The 12,210-nt window shown below is 40.5% G+C and overlaps 1 protein-coding gene and 1 pseudogene across 2 annotated transcripts in view; one reads left to right on the forward strand and one right to left on the reverse strand.

The window, feature by feature from the left end:
- ARHGAP32 (Rho GTPase activating protein 32) overlaps positions 1–12,210 on the reverse strand; it is a 394,792-nt gene that overhangs the window by 348,255 nt on the left and 34,327 nt on the right. The window lies entirely within an intron of this gene.
- On the forward strand, positions 7,056–7,794 carry LOC136322454 (small ribosomal subunit protein eS4, X isoform-like; annotated as a pseudogene).

The raw sequence follows: 12,210 nt of genomic DNA on the forward strand, positions 1-12,210 counted from the left end.
CACAGAAAAAAAATTAAAAATCAATTTTAAAAAAATTAGCCTGACCTGTGGTGATGCAGTGGATAGAGCATTGACCTGGAATACTGAGGTCACTTGTTTGGAACCCCAGGCTCGCCTGGTCAAGAAGCAACGAGTTGATGCTTCCCACTCCTCCCTGCCACCCCACCTCTCTATCTCTTTCTTCTCTAAAATAAATAAAATCTTTTTTAAAAAATTAAGTAGGTAGCTTGACCAGGCAGTGGTACTGCACTATCAACAGTGTCAGCCTGAGACACAAAGAACCCGGGTTGAAAACGCTGGGATCATAGGCTCATCCAACTTGAGCACAGGCTGACCAGCTTTAGTATGGGGTCGCTGACTTGAGCATGGAATCATAGACATGACCCCATGGTCGCTAGCTTGAGCCCAAGGCCGCTGGCTTGAACAAGGGGTCACTGGCTAAGCTGGAGCCCCCCAAAGCACATATGAGAAAGCAATCAGTGAATAACTAAGGTGCCTCAACAAAGAATTAACACTTCTTATCTCTTTCCCTTCCTGTCTGTCCCTGTCTGTCTCTTTCTCTCTCTCTCTCTCTCTCTCTCTCTCTCTCTCTCGATAAAAAAGAAAAAAAATCAAATAGGTATATTTAGAGTCTTATAATTAGTTCCAATTGTAAATCAAACATGAACCCTTGTAACTCACCAATTATTAACTGAAAGGGGGGAGGGGAATTCATGCAGCCCACATGCTATAAGCATTAGGCCCCCTACTTAAAAAACTAGAAAAAAGTTTGCCCAAAATCACTGTAGTGATCATATTTTCAACTTTTCAATATAGTCTCAATTTTAAATAACACACCATGGATAATAACATACATGTGTCACATGGGAATTTGGAACACAATCCTACTTCCCTTCCTCGCTCCTAGTTCCCACTCCCCAAAGACAATAAGTCATGAATAATCACTTTTGAAGAAAAATAATTATTTTACTTTGAAACCTCATGATTTCAAGTGAATAAACATGAAATGGAAGAGAAAAGGCAGGATACTGGGAGAAATTTATTCCAATTGACACTATCACGCTGTTACTAACAAAGATCATCGCCTTCACATGTCATGCACAGATGATTCATTTTTCCAGATGGGTCGACTTATTTTTATTTCACTATTCCTGTTTTATCCTTTTGAAGCAAACTAATTTCCAAACATGGCTTCTACAGAGCTGGTCATAATAAACAAAACAGCTGATTACTTACAAATGAGAAAATTAGGCATCAGTTGCAGTTAAACACACACATTTAAACTAAATATTTGATTACTGCACACACTGCAGTGATTTATGCTAGAACTGAGCAATAATTTTTAAATGTGATGCATTGTGTGTGCACCAAGAAATTATTTTGTTTACTCAATAAATGTAAAAATCGGCCCTGGCCGGTTGGCTCAGCGGTAGAGCATAGGCCTGGCGTGCGGGGGACCCGGGTTCGATTCCCGGCCAGGGCACATAGGAGAAGCGCCCATTTGCTTCTCCACCCCCCCTTTCCTTCCTCTCTGTCTCTCTCTTCCCCTCCCGCAGCCAAGGCTCCACTGGAGCAAAGATGCCCTGGGCGCTGGGGATGGCTCCCTGGCCTCTGCCCCAGGCGCTAGAGTGGCTCTGGTCACGGCAGAGCAACGCCCCGGAGCATCGCCCCCTGGTGGGCAGAGCATCGCCCCTGGTGGGCGTGCTGGGTGGATCCCGGTCGGGCGCATGTGGGAGTCTGTCTGACTGTCTCTCCCCGTTTCCAGCTTCAGAAAAATACAAAAAAAAAAGTGAAAATCCATTATGAGGTTAGAGGTCCTACCTAAATTCTCTTGATAGAAGTTAGAAGCTATACAAAATAAATATTAACTCCATTTAGCCAATCATCTTAAAGAACAAAGTTGGAGAACTTAAAACTAACAGTTAATAAAATCTGTTATATAGCTATATGGAGCCTGACCAGGTGGTGGTGCAGTGGATAGAGCGTCAGGCTGGGATGCGGAGGACCCAGGTTCAAGACCCCGAGTTTGCTGGCTTGAGTGCGGGCTCATCTGGTTTGAGCAAAGCTCACCAGCTTGGACTCAAGGTCGCTGGCTCGAGCAAGGGGTTACTTGGTCTGCTGAAGGCCCACGGTCAAGGCACATATGAGAAAACAATCAATGAACAACTAAGGTGTCACAACGAAAAACTGATGATTGATGCTTCTCATCTCCGTTCCTGTCTGTCTGTCCCTATCTATCCCTCTGACTCTCTGTCTCTATTTAAAATAAAAAGCTATATGGACAGTATGGCCTGGCCTGTGGTGGCCCAATGGATCGAGCATTGACCTGGAATGCTAAGGTCACTGGTCCGAAACTCTGGCCTTGCCCAGTCAAGGCACATACAATAAGCAATCAATGAACAACTAAAGTGAAGCAACTAGGAATTGATACTTCTTGTTCCTCGCCCCACCTCTTCTCTGTGTAAAATCAATAAATAAAATCTTTAAAAAAAGAAAAAGACAGTATGGCATTTACAAAAGAGAAGAAAAACTTATAGAACAGAACAAAAGACAGTGCACAAACAACCCACACATTCTGTATTTGGTTACCTGATTTACAACAAAGCTGACACTGCAGTGTAGTGGGGTAAAGGATAATCTTTTTAATAAATGGGTGGTGACTCAACTAAATGTCCGTATTTAAAAAATGTAGGCATTGGCCAGCTAGCTCAGCAGTAGAACGTCAGCCCAGCATGTGGAAGTCCCAGGTTCAATTCCTGGCCAAGGCACACAGGAGAAGCGCCCATCTGCTTCTCTACCTTTCCCTCTCTACTTTCTATCTCTCTCTTCCCCTGCCACAGCCAAGGTTCCACTGGAGCAAAGTTGGCCCAGGCACTGAGGATGGCTCCATGGCCTCCACCTCAGGAGCTAGAATGACTCCGGATACAACAGCAACGCCACAAATGGGCTGAGCATCGCCCCCTAGTGGGCATGCTGGGTGGATCCTGGTCAGGCGCATGTGGGAGTCTGTCTCTCTGCCTCCCCGCTTCTCACTTCAGAAAAATACAAAAAAAAAAAAATGTATTGTGACACCTCCTATATCCTAGATGGGAAGGCAAATCTAAATATAAAAGGTAAAATAATCAGATATAAAAGGTAAAACAATAAAGCTTTCATTAAAAATATATAATATATAGAGAGCATCATCTTTGTGATGTTGGAATGAAATAGGCAAAAAAAATTTTTAACAGTACTCAAAAATTAACCATAAGGAAAAGCTAATAAATTAAATGAGACCTATTCTTCAAAAAACAATTAAAAGAGTGAAAGAATAATTTACGCAATAGAAGATATTCACAATACAAATATCTGACAAAGGACTCCCAAAAACAGGAGAAAAAGCATAGAACTCAATAAAAAAAAATGGGCAAAAGCCTTGAGCAGTCACTTCACAAAACACACACCCACCAGAATGAGTAGGTTAAAAATAATTACATAAGGTGCTAGTGAGAGTACAAAGGAGCTAAAACTCTCTTATAGTGCTGATACCCTAAGACTCAGCAATTCCACTACAAGATATATTCCCAACAGAAAACTTACATATGCTAACAAAAAGATATGTACTAGAATGTTCATAGCAGCAGCATTCATAACTCAAAACTGTACAATGATCACTTTGTAAGTTATATAAATCTCTAATCACTGTTGTACCCCGAGGTCACAGGCTTGAGCACAGGATCACCAGGTTGAGCATGGGGTCACCAGCTTGAACATGGGATCATCGACATAGTCCCATGGTTACTGGCTTGAGCCCAACGGTCACTGGCTTGAAGCCCAAGGTCGCTGACTTGAGCACAGCGTCACTGACTTGAGCAAGGGGTCCCTGGCTTGGCTGGCGCACCCCTCCTCCATCAAGGAATGTATAAGAAGTAATTGAAGAACAACTAAAGAGAGAGAACTACGAGTTGATACTTCTCATCTCTCTCCCTTTCTGTCTCTGTCTCTCCCTCATGCGCTAAATAAAAATAAAAAATTGTAAAACTGACAACACAAATGCCCACCAGTAGCAGATGAGATAAATAAGATGGGATAGTCACTGGGAGGGGAGGGGCACAAAGAAAACCAGATAGAAGGTGACAGAAGACAATTTAACTTTGGGGGAGGGGTATACAGCACAATCAAATGTCAAAATAATCTAGAGATGTTTTCTCTCAACATATGTACCCTGATTTATCAATATCACTGCATTAAATTTAATAAATTAAAAAAAAAGATGGGATAGTCACTCACACAATGGACTGCTATACAGCAATGAGAAGGAATGATCTGTAATTATACTATATAACAATATGGATAAATATCAGAAAATGCTAATCAAAAGAAAGCAGACACAAAAGACTTCCTTCTATACAATTTTATGTATATATTATAAAATAGAAATACAGGCAAAAACTAATCTATGCTGTTTGGACACTAATAATACACAAGGGCAACAGAGGACTGTATTTACTTCTTGACCAGATGTTGGTTACATATATACGCTCAGTTTGTGCAAGGTCACAGAGATGTACATGAGTATGTGTCAAAAAAGAAAATCTCCATAGCTAACTTTGGTATGAAAGAGATCAGGTCATCAGTCAGATTCCTGTCCTTAACCAATGCAAATGACTCTAAATGTGCTATAACTACCTGAAATCTCCTCCATTAAGGAGCTCTAATTGTTTCAGTATAGATTATGTAACCAGATGTATCCAGGGACTTGAAATTAAAGAGAGGCTGAAACAACAGCGGGAAATGCACACTATTTACGAACATGCCTGTATTCCCTTCAGATGTTCAGCAGTGACCAACATCCATCCAGCTGTACATCCAGCTGGTCCAATCACATATAAAAGAAGTAATTCCAAAATTCCCCAGGTCTTCTGAATTTCAAGTTAGGTAAAATCCCTTGTTAAATTATCAGAAGATTCCAAATCTCCTGAAAGTATGTCATAATGGGCATGTAAAGTACTGTATCAGTTAGGGATAATATTGTGATGCATTTAACAGGAAGTCTAAACTAGAGTGGCTTAAACAAGGTAGCAAAACAGATCTTCAGACAAAGGCACTTGCTCACAGCGCAGGAATATATGGGCTCATATCTGTGTAAATCTCTTGGCTTTTCTCTTAAGGTCTCTAGATTACTGGTTCAGTCTACTCATTATGTCTAATTTCTAGGCAGGAGGAAAAAGAAATGGATAAAAGAGCTCTCCCAAAAACTTCATCCAGAAATTCCTGCCTACCTCTCATTGGCCAGGACTGTCACTTGGCTACTCCACTGGAAAAGGGGCTAAAAAATGCTTAGTTTTTTGTTTTTGTTTTAGCTAGGCACACTTCCGCTTCTAAAACAATAGAACATTATATTAGACAGGAAAGAGGATAAAGGGATATTAGGTAGACAATTAGGAATCTCTGTCACAGCTATTAGAAGTTTCCTAATGATGTATATTTTTCTTAATTTATTGATTTTAGAGAGAGGAGACAGGAACACTGATCTGTTCCTGTATGTGCCCTGACCAGGGATCAAACCAGCAACCTCTGTGCTTCGGAGCAATGCCCTACAACTGAGCTATCCAGTCAGGGCAACTGATTTTTTTTTTTTTTTTTAATCTAGCAACTTCAAGTTTGTGGTTCATGGCACTAAAAGCAATTTTCTGTGGTACAATTCTGGCAACTGTTTTCCACAGTATTTGCCGCACTATTTACCACAGGAAGAAACACAGCCCCCAGCAGGTTAAACAGCCAGTTAGAGCACCACCTCTTCAGCTAGCAGCCCCAGATCAATGCTCAGATTGCTTCCCTTTCATATTTTAACTTTAGTAGTTTATACATAAAATTACAAAAAAGCTGAATTAAGGTTTCTAAAATACTCAGTTTTTAGATGTAGTAAGTTAATAATGAATAAATTAAAAAGAGAACTTCTTATAAACAGAGTGATTATCTCCTGACAAATGTTTTCATAATAAACAATGAATCAGTACTGTTTCATTGTTTCAACTACTATATTTTAGCATCATAGTTCTGTAGTTTAGTCTGCCCTTTTCTGACCTAAAGCATTATTCACCATTAATCCAAGTTATTTTTTGTTTTATTTCATTTTTATTTTTCATTTATTACTATATAACTTGCCACTTTATAAAATCAAGTAATGTGGCCCTTTTCCGCTGAAATAGTTATCAGAACGCAAACTTTCCCTGTCGAGTGTAATAGGTGTGAATAAGGCTGTAGCTAGCCAGTGTTTCCCCTACTCTGCAGTCTTCCTCTGTATCTTTTCCTTGCAGAAACCACCCATTTAAAAAATGGAGTGCATTTCAAAAAAATCGATTTTGTCTAAAATAGAAACAACATATTTCATGAAAAATTTTTAAAAGGGAATAGTCAATTCACTAAATACTAAATGGCAATTTTATAGAATTACATCAAATATATTCTCTATTTTATGCAAAGGTTTACTTGTTCTCTCTTAAATAACCATCACATTGAAATCAAAGTTCAATACATGTCACAAAGAAGACTTGAAACTAAACCAACGCTAAAATCGAAAGATATGTGTGTGTACAGATATACATGTATATATATCAATATATATATCAATTAACCCAAGGAAGTTGATCTTTTTAATCTCTGAAACACATCAGGACTGTCTCCTCTACCCAATAAAGGTCCTTGGGTGCCTGCAGTTGCTAGTTTTGCTTCTATTCTCTTGTTTCCTTTAGATCAGGATCTGACTGCTCACCTGTAGTTGCTGGTAACTACCTGTCCGTTTTATCTCTACCCAGCTCCCACCTCTCACTCTCAGCCATCTTCCCTGACAGCCAGATGTTTCCCTTCGTGGCTAGTGTCCCCTCCAGGCTACATTCCCTTCTCCACTGAGGATCACAGACACCTGGAGGCCCTCCTCATCAGAGCCACTTTAAGACAGGCCTAAAATTAATCTGCAACTTCTGTTAGCAAATCGTTATATGTATTTCATCAGGGTAGCTGATAATTCAAGACTCAAAGCTAGCCTCTTTCTGTGCCTAGTGCAGCCATGGCTCATGGTCCCAAGAATAGCAGCTCCAAAGCACTGGACGCTGGATAAACTAACCAGTGTGTTTGCTCCTTGGCCATCTACCAGTCCCCACAAGCTGGGAGAATGTCTCCTTCTCGTCATTTTCCTAAGGGACAGACTCAAGTACGCCCTGACAGGAGAAGTGAAGAAAGGAGATCTGCATGCAGAGGTTTATTAAGATCCATGCCACGGTCTGAACAGCTACAGCCTACCCTGCTGGTTTCATGGAGGTCACCAGCATTGACAGACCGGAGAGAATTTCCATCTGATCTATGACACCAAGGGTCGCTTTGCTGTTCATCATATCACACCTGAGGAGACCAAGTACAAGTTGTGCAAAGTGAGGAACATCTCTCTGGGCACAAAAGGGATCCCTCATCTGGTCACCCAGACGCTCGCACCTCTTCAAAGTGAACGACACTCTTCAGATTGGAGACTGCAAGATCACTGATTTCATCGAGTTCGATGCTGGTAACCTGGGTATGGTGACCAGAAGTGCTAACCTGGCAAGAATTGGTGTGATCACCAAGAGAGAGAGACACCCTGGTTCATTTGACATAGTTCATGTGCAAGATGACAATGATAACAGCTTTGCCACCTAGCTCTCCAACATTTTTGTTACTGGCAAACAAAACCATGGATTTCCCTTCCCCGTGGAAAGGGTATCCGCTTCACCATTGCTGAAGAGAGAGACGAGACTGGCAGCCAAACAGAGCAGTGGGTGAAATGAGCTCTAGGTGGCATGACTGGAAGTCTTTGAACTCAAAGATAATACAGCATAATTAATTGCCTTTTTGGTATGGGGGTGGGGGTTTTGTTTAATTTAGTTTCCTGTTATTCTACTATATAACATATCATATAAAGCAGGTGGGCTTGGGTGGTGGTAGGAGAAAAAATGTAGCAAACTTGGCAAAGAAGGACCAGGAGCCCCAGAGTATCAAGCACCCTTGATTTTCCCAAGAAGTCATCTACCCTGTTAAGTTCTCTTGGCTTTAAAAGAAAATCATTGCCCTCCTTTATCTCTGGTCTTGCCTCTGCAATCCTCAACTCCAACCTCAGAGGACTCTGCAGAACAGAAAACATGTGGAAAATCAACTTTTTCCTGCTTCACTGACTGGAGTGTCAGGTCAGGCTTGCCTGCCAATCTCAAGAGGAGGTGACTCTTATTGCAAGGTGACAGGTGCTGTACCTGTTCATCTCAAGTCCAGGGCCTCTTCTAAGAACTATCCTGCCTTTTGCTATCTCAACCAGCTCTCTTATTTCCATAACTCTATAAAGCTTGTCTTGATAAAAACTAAAACCACCTTTGCCTCCTATAGCAAGGCTTCTCAACCTTCACACTACTGAGCCAGATAACTTGGTGGCTGTCCTGTGTATTGTGGGATGTTGAACAGCATCCCTGGCTTCTACCCAACTAGAGGTTATAGCATGCCCTCCTGCCCAGTTGTAATCAAAAGTGATTCCAGACCATCACCAGATCCCCCAACTTGGGGAACAAAATTGTCGTGTTAAGTACCGCCCTACAGATACAGTACTGCCCTACAAATAAGGCAATTCTGCAGGAATTGTGTCCAGGCAAATCTGGTTGGAGAGGGGTGCAAAAGTTGCCCTGCAGGCACATGTTGCTTCAGTGTGGTTTTCTTGCCAAGAGGGGAATTTTATCCAGATAGGCAGTTCTGATGAGGCTCCAGGTCAGAAGTAATCTGGGGCCCCTTGAGAAACAGGCAGGTGAGAGTCTCAAAGGCCAGGGAGGGGAATCCTGGTGGATTCTCTGGCTGTGACCCACTCACACCCACCATGGCTGCACTTTCCTTCCCTCTTGGTTTGTTCTAAGCCTCAGATCAGCAGGTGATGGAAATAATTTGAATTTTAGCTGAGAAAACAAGTGCATAGGAATGAGAGTACTCCAAGTTGGTTCGTTCCACATACTACTTCCTAATACTAATTTCCTAGATACTAACTGGCCAGCCATCTCGCACAACTGGGAAATTGAGTGTGTTTGGGTGCAGTCTCCTGAATTTTTCTACATCACCAGGATTAAAAAACAAACAAATATTTTATATCTACTTTGTTTTTAAACTAGCACAGAAATGTTATTAGCAACTAACCCCAATGTGAGGAAGATTTTCATCCTGACACCAGATTATTGATGACTCAGCCAAAGCACCCTATATCATCAGAATAAGCTACAAGTTTCCAAATAAAATAGCTATGTCTTTGTAGGGCTTTCCAAGGCTTCCCCTTTGATTCATAAAATCTTACAGCTAAAGTGACCCTTATCATCTCAACAGGGAAGCAGATAAATGATCCCATAATGAAACTGAAGCAAACAGAATTTCTGGAGTTTGGTTTACTTCCCTCTGTGCCATCAGAGGGCTGACCTCATGCTCCAGTCAAGTGAGAACGAGAATACAAACATCTAGGACTTGTGTAGTGCTTCATAGTTCACAAGAGCCACCTTGATTGTGTAATATCAAAATCCTGTGTTCTTGCTGCTAAACCAGATGTTATAGAAAGTGATATCCTGCCTGACCAGGCGGTGGCGCAGTGGATAGAGCGTCGGTCTGGGATGCCGAGAAAGTGATATCCAACACACTGGCCCGTGACCGATTCTATCTCATCTTCCTCATCTCATGTCATGGCAAATTCCACCTCACCAGTTACTCAGGCCAAACATTTTGGACGTGTCCTTGATTCATCTCCTTTTCTTGTGCTCCATATAATTTTATTAGAAAGTCCTGTGGGCTTTACCTTCAAAATATATGCAGAACCCATATTTGGTGATATTTAGAAATCACTGTTAATTTTTTTGTGATAATCATAGAGTGCTTATCTTTCAGAGATACATACTGAAGGATTTGCAGAAGAAATGGGAAGCAATCTGTAATTTGCTTTAAAAATTTGAAAGATCAATGAAACAAGACTGACCATGCACTGATAATGTTGAAAGTGGGTGGTGGGTACACAAAGTTCAATACACTAGACACTTCTGTATGTGTTTGACATTTTTCCTAAGAAACTTATAGAAATACAAACAAAAAAAAAAAGACTCAAAGCTAAACTTCCAAAGTAATTTTTCATGTAAGTATGATAAATAAAGCTATCAATTACTTATGAATTTATGTTAAGCCTGACCTGTGGTGATGCAGTGGATAAAGTGTTGGCCTGGATGCTGAAATCATTGGTTCGAAACCCTGGGCTTGCCGGGTCAAGGCACGTACAGGAAGCAACTACTACAGGTTGATGTTTCCCACTCCTCCCTACCCCTCTTTCTCTCAGAAAAAAAAAAAAAGAATTCATGTTAAATTTCTGGTAAATCAGTATTTTAATATACAGTATATATAAACATATTTAGAAAAGTTACTAATGCCTGGCCTGTGATGGCAGAGTGGATAGAGAGTGCCCTGAGGTCACTGGTTCGAAATCTTAGGATTCCTGGTCAAACCACATATGACAAGCAACCAATGAAAGCTAGAGTGAAGCACCAACTTTTCATTCCCTCCCCCAACTCTGTAAAATCAATGAATAAAATCTTATGAATAAGAAAGAAAAAGAAGTTAGCAAAAAGTCAGTCATTTCTCTCATCATAACTACCATACTAATTTTCACACCTTACCTCTTATCATTCAGAAAGAAGCAGCTCCTAAATCATCACAGACTCAATCCCAGTAACTCCAGTTAAGCAATATGATCTCAACCTGACTAGGTGGTGGAGCAGTGGATAGAGCATTGGCTTGGTACACTGAGGACCCAGGTTCAAAGCCCCGAGGTTGCTGGCTTGAACACGAGCTCATCCGGCTTGAGTGCAGGGTCGCCAGCTTGAGAGTGGGATCACAGACATGATCCCATAGTCACTGGCTTGAGCTCAAAGTTGTTGGCTTGAGTAGGGGTCACTGGCTTGGCTGGAGTCGCCAGTCAAGGCACATATGATAAAGTAATCAATGAACAACTAAGGTGCTGCAATGAAGAATTGATGCTTGTCATCTCTCCCTTCCTGTCTGTCTGTCTCTCTCTCCCTCTCTCTCCTTCTAGCTTAAAAAATAAAAAAGAGCAATATGATCTCAGGTCTTTGCAATGTATCATAACCTACAAACCAAATTATGAGATGACCACTGATCAAAACTACCTAAAAGTATATGAAAATAAATGCATTTTTAAATAAAGCACATGCACTATTTAATGGTTAATCAGTGCATTAACTTCAAATATAAATATCTTGCTTTATTAGTCATATGTAACTATGCAATAATTAATCATACGAATAATGCAACAATACAAGCCAGAACAAGCTTTTCTCCCAAAATGGTAATAGTAGTATTGATTCTTCAGCCTTTCCAAGGACAACAGATTTAAAATAAAACCTTGTTATCTAAGTCCAGTTTGAACAATGGCTAGTGCAACCAAAAGTAAACTCAACACTGAGCTGCGTTATATCTGCAAAAGAGCTCTTCTGTATCTATGTTTATAGAATTCTCACACTGAGAGATGGTATAAGATTTTTATTAACCATCTTAGGAGAAAGGGGAAAAAAATTACTGTAAATGCTGTTATTCCTACCTTCTCACACACACACAGAAAAGAAAACCAACACTTTTCCTGTGGATTTATTAACTCACTAATTCATTTGACAAATATTTATGGGTTTTACTCTCTGAATAATACCCCACCTCTAAACAATGTAAAAGAAAGCTAGGGAATTAGTGTGACCTAGATACAGAAAAACTTTTCAAGCAGCAGAACTGGAGGATAGTTTTAAAAAAGATAACAGAACTGCAGAGAGAAAAACCACAAGCATCTACCAGCCTTGTCAATGCATGAAACAGCAATAATTAACATGGAGACAATATTTTTATAAAAACTATCCCTTTAGAATATGAATATCTAATAAGATTTAGCTTAGTATATACAAGATTCTTCTGAGACTAATAACAATTTCTCCCAATTAAGCTTTTTGTGTTTTGGGGTTTTCCTTTTTTTGTTTTCCTGGAGTAGGGTCAATCAACAATTCAGGAGAAAGCATATCCCAAGTCTTCTGGCAGTTTTTCCCACCCTCAAACAATTCCTTGTTCAGATATACAGCCACAGAAGTTCAAAGGTCACTGGCATCTTTATACTCAGTTCCATGGTAGTTACAAACTTTT

Source organism: Saccopteryx bilineata, chromosome 2, assembly GCF_036850765.1.
Source record: "Saccopteryx bilineata isolate mSacBil1 chromosome 2, mSacBil1_pri_phased_curated, whole genome shotgun sequence".
Taxonomy (NCBI): domain Eukaryota; kingdom Metazoa; phylum Chordata; class Mammalia; order Chiroptera; family Emballonuridae; genus Saccopteryx; species Saccopteryx bilineata.